Consider the following 12,314-nt stretch of genomic DNA (forward strand, 5'->3'; position numbering starts at 1 on the left):
GCCCTAACCCTTTTTTCCCCCGGAAGCCCTGTTATTTTTGTGTGCCACACAGTAGAACATGGGGTTCCCTAGGAACACGTGAATGGTGCTATAGCAGAAATGCCTTCATGTGCCTCAGGGGGCACAGACTGAGGCTGCCTACCCAGGTGTCGTGTGTGCGCGGGATTGCCGGATTAGACGGAGGGGCAGGAAGGGAATGGACCATCTCCATTCCAGGTTTAGATAAAGAAGGAGTAATGAACAGGTCCTAGGGTGCATCCAGCTACCCAGGTGTGCCTTGCACACTGGCTTTGCAGGGGCCATGCTCCTGGTTCAGTGAGGGGAGATGGAAGGGGTCCGGTCTGTTGACATAAGACTTTTCAAGCCTCGTGCTCATTGGGGCCAACTACACGCCATCTAGGCCTGCCATCTGGCCATCAGAACTTAACTCAGCAGAGAAAACATATCTGATCTGAGTTAACGTTCTTGCTCCTTAGGCCAACTAGGAGTTCTGACATTGAATCTGGTTCAAGATGCTATCAGGCATCCTCAAAGCAGAGAGGCTGCCCATCACACTCTGACACGCCTGCTGAGTAAACCTCAGAGACTTTACAAGGTTCCCCTGTTCTTACCAAGAACAGAATTTGACCTTGCTTATCAGGGTGCACATGCACAAACAGGTGCACAGTCCCCCAAGAACCATGGACAGAAAGCGTGAAAGCCAGTGGGGTCACGAGGTTCCTCGGGGACCCGAGTGCCCTCCCTCGGTTACACATTACCTTAGGTAATCAGCTCTTTGTTTTGAACTGTCATAAAAAACACAACAAAGTTTCCTATTTTTAGTATTCAGTTCATTAGTGTTAAGGACAACCACACTGTTGTGCAAGTGATCTCTTGAACTTTCTCACTTTGTAAGACCAAGGCTCTATGTCCGCTATAGGACAACTCCCCATTTCTCCCTCCGCCCAGCTCTCGCCTTTTTGTTTCGATGAACCTGCCTACTTTAGTTACCTCATATAAATGGAATCATACAGTATCTGTCTTTCTGTGACTGGCTTATTGCACTCAGCATAGCGTCCTCGAGGTTCGTTCGTGTTGTAGGACAGGCCGTGGTTCTTGGGGGACTGTGCACCTGTTTGTGCATGTGCACCCTGATAAGCAAGGTCAAATTCTGTTCTTGGTAAGAACAGGGGAACCTTGTAAAGTCTCTGAAGTTTACTCAGCAGGCGTGTCAGAGTGTGATGGGCAGCCTCCCTGCTTTGAGGATGCCTGATAGCATCTTGAGCCAGATTCAATGTCAGAACTCCTAGTTGGCCTAAGGAGCAAGAACGTTAACACAGATCAGATATGTTTTCTCTGCTGAGTTAAGTTCTGATGGCCAGGACAGGCTGTGGAGAAACTGGAAGGCTTGGAACATTGCTGGTGGGCAATGCAAAATGGTGCAGCTGCTGTGGAAAATAGAATAAAAGTTAAACATAGGATTACTTTACAACTCGGCAATTCGACTCCTAGATATATACCCAATTAAAAGCAGGGACTCAAGCCAATGTACGTATACACATGTTCATAGCAACGCTATCCACCATAGCCAGAAGGTGGAATCAGCCCAAATGTCCATCAGTGGATGAGTGGATAAGCAAATAGTGACATATACACACAATGAATTATGCAGCTATAAAAAGGAATGAAGTACTATTACATGGTACGTGAGCCTCCAAAACATCATGCTAAGTGAAAGAAGCCAGGCACAAAAAGGTACATACTGCATGATTCCATGTATATGAGAAATCCCGAATAGGTGAATCCATGGAGACAGAAAGCAGACTGGTGGTTGCCAGGGGCCCGGGGGAGAGGGAAATGGGGAGGAACTGCTTAATGGGTGTCAGAGTTCCTTTGGGAGGGGGATGGAAAGGTTTTAGAACCAGATAGAGTCGCGGTTATACACCGCTGTGACTGCACTAAATGCCGCTGAGTTGTACACTTTGCAAAGGTTAATTTTACGTTCTGTGAATTTCACCTTAATAAAAGGGAATACCGAAACAGTTTCTAATGATCTATAGCTACTGCGCATCTTTCTGTGTCTAGTGACACGTTAATAATGTTAAAACATACTTTCCCCCCAAAAGTTAAAAATTATGACTCTTGTACAGATTAAAAAAAAAAAAAAAAAGCACGTGTTAAAGATTTTAACTCATTATCCAGGGCCCCAGGCAGCTGTTATAACTGGTTCGAAAGAGACTCCAAAGAGCAGACACATTTATAGATCAGGAATGTTGAAAGGAATTTGCAAATGGATCTAAAGTGGCTTCTAGGGAGGGAGGGAGGGCAGTCAGGGAGCCTCCCCTGATGATAGCATTTGTTTAGTGTCTAAAGACAATGATTTTGTGCTAGCATTGTTATCTACAACTTGCAGAATTGTAAACTCCAAGGCAGTATAAGGCCGAGTCCTGTGGAAAATCAGGAAGTATGCTGGGGTAATGCGTGATTTTCCCAACAAGGCCCATTTCCCCTACATCGTTTGCAACTGGCCTTGGTGGGAGCATCACCCTTATCAGCAAAGGCTATAAATCAACACACACCCCCAGTCCAGTCCATTCCTTTGTTGAACACTTACGGCACCCCCATGGGATTAGTACATATGACACCCCCAGGGCCAGAAAACGCATCTTACATCTCCAACCTGGGGTATTGAGGAACAGGTTATGGAATCCGGCAGCCCTACAGGGCCTTCCCGGCCACTCCAGTTCCCCTCAAAGTCAAATCATGCAAGCACCAGCCCACACTCCCGAAGCCCTCCCCCCCCCCCCCCCCCCCCCCCCCCCGCCCCAAGCACAGTTCCTCCAGGCCTCGATGGTTTATGCACAGGCAATAGCCGCAGCACTGGGAGCTTGCCATAAATGCAGACTCTCAGGCTCCACCCCAGACCTGCTCAGAACCTGCATTTGAACCAGAATGCCGGGTGGTTCCAGCTCTCCGGAACATCCGAGAAGCCCTGCTGTGTGGACACCCAGCCCCGAGGCTTTCCGGATCTGTGCCCCACCAGAGCAGACTTCTGCTTTTTCTCTCCGGTGCTTTGGGCCCAGGCAAACCCAGGATTTTGCGTTCTGCCAGGAAGAAGAAAAGCTACAGAAGGGATTAGCCGAAGGGAGGGTCTCCTCCCACCTCTGGCGAAATAGTCAGGAGGAATTCCTCAAATGCTTGATAAATTGGGTCTGGCCAAGAGGCTAGCCTCTCAGGGCTGCTGAGACTATGGGGCCCAGGGCCTTGAAAAGGTGTCGGGCGGGGCCCGGAGGAGAATCTTCGGTGTCACTTAGAGAATACAACAAGGGCTAACGGTGAATCCTGAGCATCGGGTCTCCTTTTGGTGCCACTGATCCCAGGTTAGATGAAACCGAGGCCGAGGGAGGTCACCGTTATTGGCCCAGAGTGAAGCAACTATCAATGGCAGCACCGTGGTTGACCCAGTTTCCTCCCTTCCAGAGCCTCATCGTCCACAAGCCTGGTTGTTGGGCTCACCTGTTTCTTCTGGTCCCTTTCATCGGCCCGAGGCCTGTCTGCCGTCACACGGCCACCTGCAACAACATCACTCACCTCTTCCCGCGAGGCTCTGGCCCAGAAAGAGAAGCTGCAAATAACTTTATAGTCCCCTATAAGAACTTCCCAGACACACTCATCAGCTCTGTAATAGGAAGCCTCAAGCAACATTTACACCCCAAACTCTTTAAACTCCACTTCTGAATTTTTACCTCAGGTGCCCACTAATCCGAAATTGTGATACCGTGATCCCGGTGCCTGGCTGGCTCAGGTGGTAGAGCATGTGACTCTCGATCTCAGGGTTGTGAGTTCAAGCCCCACTGTGGGTACACAGATTACTTAAAAAAAATATATATATATATATATTCATATATTTATATATTACACACACACACTAGGGAGTTGGGGGAAGTAAGGAAAAGGGAGGTTTCAAAAAGAACCTTCATATGCCTCCTTGGGAGGACTTATAACTTGTACGTGATGGAAAGGAAGGGAATGGCCTCGGGCGTCCTAACCCAGGCCCAGGGGCCAGCTCAACAGCCAGTGGGACATCTGTCACCCCATTGATCGCCAGGGTTGATTCGGCTGATCTGGCTGGCAAGGTGGGTGTCCCCTTCCTCCCTCACCGCTCCATGTGTGTCCCTCCGGAAGCTGTGCACTCGGTCGAAGAGGACGACCTTCCCCAGTAGAGGAGGACCGGACCGTTCTTCGGTCAAGGGTACACGAGTAGGTGCGCTCCCCTGCTAGAACCTCCAAACAAGCTCTCAAGGTCCAGTGGGATATCTGAACCGAGCTTGATTTGGTGGCCAGCCACATGCCTTAGGACACCCTCTTGATCCCTGAGGCTACGAAACCACCCCCGGAGGGAGTCCTACACCCTTTCTCACGTGGGAAATACCACGTGATAGGTAGATGAGCACGAGACAAAAACCTGATTGGGTGACAGGTGCAGGGACGGTTAATCAGATTAAAACAGCCCACACCAAAGAGCCCATAACAAACCCTAGATTTAAACGTCAAATCGGGAACCCTCTCGGGTCCTTCCCTCTTTGGGAGCTTTGTGCTATCACTCAACAAACTTTGTTTTGCTGCCCACCGCCCTTCGTCTGGTCTACCTCTTCATTCTTCGAAGCGGCGCGATGAAGAACCACGGACACCTGAGGAAAAGAAATTCTGCCACGTAGTCATCTCCCCTCCCCTGCACTGAGAAGCGCTACCTCATTTACCCCTGGGCATGGGTTATGATGTGGCGAACAAAGGCAAAAGAAATGTGTCCATTTCAGAGTTCTTTGTCATTTATAGTTATTATTCCGATGCCCTTGTAAAATGAGTTTTGTCTTCAAGGAGATTCATAGAAAGGGCTTTTTGACAAATACAGGTATTTGATTATCTTTAAGATCATAAAACTGAAATGGGGAAGAATTTCTAGAACTAACTAAAAAGCTGCCTTCAAACTGAACAAGAATTAGTAACGTGGGACTAAAAACCGAAGAAGATGAGTATAGTTCTGGGACTCTTGTTTGAAACATTGCTGGTTCTCTATTGTTTGCTCTTCCAGATCAAGGAAACTTTCTCTTAAGATATCCATGATTTATGGAAATGTGATAAAGTATCCCTTTGTGAACACATTGTAGCATTTCTCTCTACCTGAATCCTCTGAAATTCAAAAGGTCTCAGTAGGGCGCCTGGTGGCTCAGTTGGTTAAGCATCTGCCTTCGGCTCAGGTCATGATCTCAGGGTCTTGAGACTGAGTCCCACATTGGGCTCCCTGCTCAGCGGGGAGTCTGCTTCTCCCTCTCACTCTCCCTTTGTGCTCTCTCTCTCTCAAATAAATAAAATCTTTTAAAAAAAAGGTCTCAGTAAGTATTCTTTCTTCCACAGCAATTATAATAATTTGCACAAGTTCCTTAAGAATCTGTTCTCCTTGTAACAGGACACCACTGGAAACATTGGTTATTTTACCAAGGCTTTGACTGGAATGTTGTATTTGAGAGACATGCATAGACTCAGATAGGACCAAACAGTTTTAAGGAATTAAGTTTGACTTTATGAAACCTGGAGCCAAAAGAGCCTCTTGGAAATGTTGGCCTGATCCCTTGCTTACAGAGGTCCCAGCCGCCTTACCAGGTGAGTAAAGAATGTCACCTCCTGGCGGGTGAAGGAACCTCAGGACATTTGGGGACCTCATGAAGAGGAATGTGTCCAAATCTGCAGGTGCTACAGGCATGTCTGATGGCAAGTGTTGGCTTGGTTTCTGGCTTAGAGAGGCTACTGAAAGTTAACTGAGATTCCTTATGAAAAGTTCCAGCAAAGTGGATTTTGAAAGATCTATGTGATCAATCACTATCCTTGCTGAGTTTATGTAAAACAATTGGGCCAAGTTTCTTAAAACTGGACTTGCTTCACAAACAAATTAGTCTGGATTTGGCTATCTCTAGAAATAAGGGTGATTTTAGAGAGAAAAAAGTTATGTTGCAATAACACATCTTTGTGGATGTTAAATTCTAGCCCTGATTGTCTTTGGAATGTTTGTTTGCCTAAGCTAGACCACTTGAGGTGAACTTCAGAGAAGTAATAACAGATAATCTTCGTGCTTGCTACTCTGTGGGGATAATAACAGGACCACTATGGGCGTATCATTATTTGAACAGGTGGAAAATGGGATGAATTCCCCAACAACTGTATAACTCAACTATCACCCTGGCCAATTCCATGTGGCTGGGAGGACAAAAATCGATCTTTAAAAGCCAGAGAGCATACGCAGCAGAGTGGCTCAATCGGTTAGGCGGCGAACTCTTGATTTTGGCTCAGGTCATGATCTCAGAGTTCTGGGAGGGAGCCCCGAGAGAATCCCTCTCTCTCTCCTTCTGCCCCCACCCCCACCCCTGGCACTCTCTCATGCTCGCTCGCTCTCTCTCAAATAAATAAATAAATCTTAAAAGAAAATAAAACCTGGAGCTTACCCCACTCCATGAGATTAACTATGGACTTGTGGAGATAAAGGGTAGCCCCACTTTCCTAATGATGGATTGGATGATGCCCTCGGAGATGCCCATATTCCCAGACAAATCTCCCACTTGCCTGTGATTCCTTGTAATTATGATATTGTCAAGGCTAGACCTCAAACAAAGAGGGCTTCTTGATGGTTTTATCCCTTAGCCATATTTGTCCTAGGAGCCACCTCTATTGATGTAAAATTACAAATAGAGACTTCAGCCAGGCATCCAATAGCGACCTTTAACCAGACGCACCTCTAACTTGCGGCCATGGCTTCCCCCAGCCTGGACAGGCCGCTGTACTCTGGTTTTGGCTGGAGGCACGGATGCACAATTAAACCCATTACCAATCCAGCCAACCTTCCAAATTTATTTTTATTTATTTAATTTTATTTAAGATTTTATTTATTTGACACAGAGAGAGAGAGAGGGAGAGAGCAAGCAAGCACAAGTAGGGCAAGTGGCAGTCAGGGGAGAAGCCGGCTTCCTGCTGAGCTAGGAGCCCGATGTGGGGCTCGATCCCAGGACCTTGGGATCATGACCTGAGCCAAAGGCAGACGCTTAACCGACTGAGCCACCCAGGGGCCCCCAACCTTCCAAATTTAAAACAATGGTGGACACCTTCTGTGTTTCATTGGTATGACCACCCAGCATCCATATTTATTCCCTCTTTAGGACTGGAGGATGTCGTTTGGCACATGGAAACTCTTAATAAGTACACAGTCAAAGCCCTACATGACATTTAAAATAGCATTTCCCTATTAAATACTGAAATAACACCAATGTGTAAAGCAGTTTTACAAACTAGAATGGCATTAGATGTTTTCACGGCTGCACAAGGTGGAACATGTCCTATCATAAAAACAACATGCTGTGTATATGTTCCAGATTACCACAAACATTTTTTCTGGGCTTCTAACTGACATGAATGCTCACATTGGTGCTTTAAATGATCCCCCTCTTTCCTTTAATGGTTGGTTAAACTCCTGGGCTGGAAGAGGATTTTTGTCAACTATCAAAGGACTCTTATTTGGGCTCCTTTTTCTTTTTGTTATTCTTTTTTTTTTTTTAAGATTTTATTTATTTATTCATGAGAGACAGAGAGAAGAGAGGCAGAGGGAGAAGCAGGCTCCCACTGAGCAGGGACCCCGATGCGGGACTCGATCCCAGGACCCTGGGATCATGACCTGAGCCGAAGGCAGACGCCTAACATCTGAGCCACCCAGGCACCCTCTTTTTGTTATTCTAATAACGCTCTGCTGTTTTCTGCCAGGTCTCTCTCCACCTGGTACCCAGACTCCTTCATTGTCATAACTTCAAGCTGACAGATGATCCTTTCCACTGGGGAAGAACCATACGTGCGGTCTCCCTTGGATTCAGCTGCCTCTGCCTATTGTAACTCCTATGTATGTCAGCCCCCAACTGACCAATGTTGACCCATAGGTAGGGACGTCTCTATGCCCCTATTCAGCAGGAATTAGTTACAGGAAGAAGTTACAGAAGATAAGACCTTCCTCCCTCAGCAACCTTAAAGACTTAAGTGTCAAAATTATTCAGGGGGGAAGGATGTGGAGAACAAAGGTAAAAGAAATGTAGATCAAATTAAATCTCCTTACGACTTACAGCCCACTGACAAGCACTTGAGACAGGCAGTGACCTTCCTGAAGGAGCTCGGCCAAGTCGATGGTAATACTTTGCTACAGGCAAAAGGCAACCTTATCTTAATATTAACCCGACCTCCAGGGACCTGTAAGGCTCCTTTAACATATGAAAATACTTTTGGAAACTTCCTTTGTCTTTACTACCCACCCCCCCTCCAAAGTCTATAATCAGCCACGCCTCACGACTCTGGGGCAACTCTTTCTGCCGCCCCCCCAGGGGTCCTGTTCCTGTGCTTTAATAAAACCACCCTTTTTGGGGTGCCTGGGTGGCTCAGTCGTTAAGCTTCTGCCTTCGGCTCAGGTCATGATCCCAGGGTCCTGGGATCGAGCCCCGCATCGGGCTCCCTGCTCAGCAGGAAGCCGGCTTCTCCCTCTCCCACTCCCCCTGCTTGTGTTCCTTCTCTCGCTCTGTCAAATAAATTAAAAAAAACAAAACCAAAAACCCACCTTTTTGCACCAAAACCATCTCAAGAATTCTTTCTTGGCCATTGAGTCACAGACCCCACTTGAAACCACATCAGTAAGGCCTCAGGAAACTCTAGCTATTGCTACTAAGAATGTCCTGACCTCCTCACAGTAGGCACTCTTACTTCACGGAGCCTGGGTTCTGGACTATGCTTCAATAAGTGATTCGGAGGGTTTTTTGTTTGTTTGTTTGGACCCACATGCTTCATTTAGAAAGCAGTTCACCTCTTCCCCGAAGTTTCTCACCTGTCAGGTGTGTGTGGGGCTGGCCCGGATAGAGGCCCGCTCTGTGCCAGGAACCAGGCAGGCTCTGGGGGAACATGCTGGAAGTGTCGTCTCTGCAGACACTGTGGCATCCCAAGGGTCTGCTTAGAAGGCCGTGGAGCAGAGGGAGGTGCCCTTCGGGGTGTCAGCTGGTTAAGGGCAGAAGTGAAAGTCTAGACGAGAAGGGAAAGGAGAGGGCTCTCCAGGGAGAGCCAGCAGCACGGGGCAGCACTGTGATACTGTGATTTAATACGGAATATATATCTGGTCTTAGTTCGAGTCCTGGCGTAAAGATCCTAAAGTCCTTGGAATTTCCTAAGTGTTGAGAGCAGTAAAGGCATTCTTGTGTCCGTCCATGTGGTGACTTTTGGGAAAGCCCCTAGGTAACCTAGAGATGGGCAATCATGTGCCTGTAATGAAGTCTCCATAAAAACCCAGAGGACGGGGTCTGAAGGGCTTCTGAGTTGGTGAACCCGCAGAGGTCTGGGGAGAGTGGTACCCTTCCCCCACACCTTGCCCCACGCATCTCTTCCATCTGGCTGTTCCTGAGTTATATATAGCCTTTTATCTCAACCAGTAATCAAGGAAATAAAATGTTTCTCTGAGTTCTGTGAACCAGCCTAGCAAATTCATCAAACCCAAAGATGGGGCCTCTGATCATGGCCGGTTGGTCAGAAGCACAGGTGACTTGAGATCTGAGGGGGATGGGGGGCAGTCTTGTGGGACGGAGCCCCTCACCGGTGGGACCCGATGCTGTCTCCAGGGAGACAAGTGTCAAAATTGAATTGAATTGTCAAGACTCCCAGCTGGTGTCAGAGACTTGCTTGTTGGCGTTGAGAAGACACACGCACATCGCAATCATGGACCAGCTGTTTGCTGGGTGAGGAGGGGGGCGGGAGACGGAGACACGCTGGAGGTTTGGCCTGTTCCCTGCAGCCCCTGCGGTTCAGTACGGAGTCTCCTGGCCAGACTGTGCTTTGGTGGGTGTGCAGGGCCTCCCTGAACAGGACGAGGGGGCGGGCGGGAAGGTCAGGGAAGAGGTGACGAAGGATGACCGAGGGGAGACAGGATGGACAGGTGCCTCATGGCACCTCATGAGGAGTGTAGGGTCTTGGGAAGGTTCCTCAGTGTGGGCTAGAGAGAGGCTTCTTCTAGCACAGATAAGCATGGAGCACCTAGTTTAGAGACTTGGAGGCAAATGCAAAGGGGAGAGTAGCTAAAAAAAAGCAAAACAAAAAAACCCAAAAGCACCCCATCACAGTGATCACCTCAAAGAGGCAGGACAAGGCACTGCTCTTTCAGGACGATTTAAGTGTATGCGTGTTGCATCTTAATAGCAGAATTAATATAAAAAAGATGCAAGCCATTTCTAGGGGATGGTCAATGTATTTTCAACTAGTTAATTTTGTGAGGAATGATTTTTAGAACGATTTAGGTTCACAGCACAAGTGAGGAGAAAGTACCGAGGTCTCCCGTATACCGCGACTTCCACAAACACATGGCCTTCCCCGTTATCAACACTCCCCACCAGAGTGCTGTGTTTGTGACCTTGGATGAACCTACTTTGGCACATCATCACCAAGACTCTGTAGGAGCACATTAGGGTCCCTTCTTGGTGTTGGACATTGTGTGAGTTTGGACAAATGTGTATTTTTAAAATAAAGATTTTATTTATTTGAGGGAGAGCAAGAGAGAGAGAGAGAGAGTGCACAAGCGGGGCAGGGGAGGGGCAGAGGAAGAGGGAGAAGCAGGCTCTGATGTGGGGCTCAATCCCAGGACCCTGGGATCATGACCTGAGCCCAAGGCAGACGCTTAACCAACTGAGCCACCCATGCGCCCTGGACAAAAGTGTGTTAACAAGTATCCACCATTATAGTATCACACAGAGTGGTTTCACTGCCCTAAAAATCTCCTGTGTTCTGCCTATTCATCCCTCCCTCTCCCCTAGCCCCTGATCTTTTTACTGTCTCCATGGTTTTGCCTTTTCCAGACGTCCAATAGTCAGAATCATTAGAGCCTTTTCAGATTGGCTTTTCACTGAAATGCGTATCATCCATGTCCTCATGGCTTGATAGCTCATTTCTAGTTCTGAATAATATTCCATTGTCTGCATGGACCACACTTTATCAGTTCACCTACTGAAGGATATTGTGGTCGCTTCCAAGTTCTGGCAATTACGAATAAAGCCGCTATCAATATCCATGGGAAGGTCTTTGTGCAGATGTTAAGTGTTCAGCTTTAGGTAAATATCGAGTGTAGCTGCTGGATCGTATGGCAGGAGTATGTTCAGTTTTATAAGACACCGCCCAACTGTCTTCCAAACTGGCCTTACCACGATGCATTCCACCAGCAACAAGTGAGAGTTCCTGCAGCTGCACATCCTCCCGACATCTGGTGTTGTCAGGATTTGGGTAGGTGTGCGGTGGTATCTCCCTGTTTTAATTTGTATCACCCTGATGATACGTGGCTCGGATTGTCTTTTCATGTGTGCATCTGCCATGTGTCCATCTCCTTTGGTGAGGTGTCTGTCAAGGTCTTTGGCCCATTGCTTGTTTTCTTGTTGAGTGTCAAGAGTTCCTTGCATATTTATCAGATGTGTCTTCTTTTTCCAGTTTTATTGAGAAATACATACATGCCGGTATGCTGAAGGTGCACAGCATGCTGGTTTGGTTTACTGCACCATGAAATGATCACAACAGGGTATAGTGAACACCCGTCATCTCATGGAGATACCCTGCCATGTCTTTTGCAAATATTTTCTGCCAGACTGTGGCTTATCTTCTCACTCTCTTCATTGTTAATGTATCTTTTAACTTCACACAACCCAGAAAGGAGAACAAAGAAACAAGCAGCGCTTTGGGGTGGAAAGTTCCCGAAGGTGCAGCAGTTAAAGAAAGCTCAAGTTCCCGAATGGGGGGCCACCTGGGCTGTGTGGGGCAGCCAGCTTCAGTGGCCCTTTCTGGATGGTTGCTCCTTTCAGAGAAGAGCCCTAGTGTCCTAGGAGTCCGCCCACGGGGCAGTCTGCAGCGGCCGTCGCTGTGGGTCACAACGTGGCTTGATAAAATGGTGCAGGAAAAGGGACAGGGTCAGGGACTCGGCGCTGGAGTTTCTGGCTAATGGGAGTTTAGCTCCAAGCCGTGGGTCCTTGGAACCTGGACCTGATGATCTTCCTATGGGACAGGCCCCAGGAATCTGCATTCTCAAATCCCCATTCCACCGCCCCTCACACACCTGAGACCCTATCAGGTGAACACGGGAGAAGCTGGCTGTCAACAGGGTGCCCCCTCCTCGACTGTATTTGCCCACAGAGAAGGGCCCAGATGTCATTTCCAGGTCCCAACCGTGTAGAAGGCTCTGGAGTCACCCCACAGCAGAGGCCAGTCTGTGCCCACCCCCACCCCCACCCCCATCACAG

The 12,314-nt window shown here is 48.0% G+C and overlaps 1 protein-coding gene across 1 annotated transcript in view; it reads right to left on the reverse strand.

Moving 5' to 3' along the window:
- The window catches only part of GPR157 (G protein-coupled receptor 157), a 44,914-nt gene that overhangs the window by 12,181 nt on the left and 20,419 nt on the right, over positions 1–12,314 (reverse strand). The window lies entirely within an intron of this gene.

Source organism: Zalophus californianus, chromosome 4 (assembly GCF_009762305.2).
Source record: "Zalophus californianus isolate mZalCal1 chromosome 4, mZalCal1.pri.v2, whole genome shotgun sequence".
In the NCBI taxonomy this organism is placed as follows: domain Eukaryota; kingdom Metazoa; phylum Chordata; class Mammalia; order Carnivora; family Otariidae; genus Zalophus; species Zalophus californianus.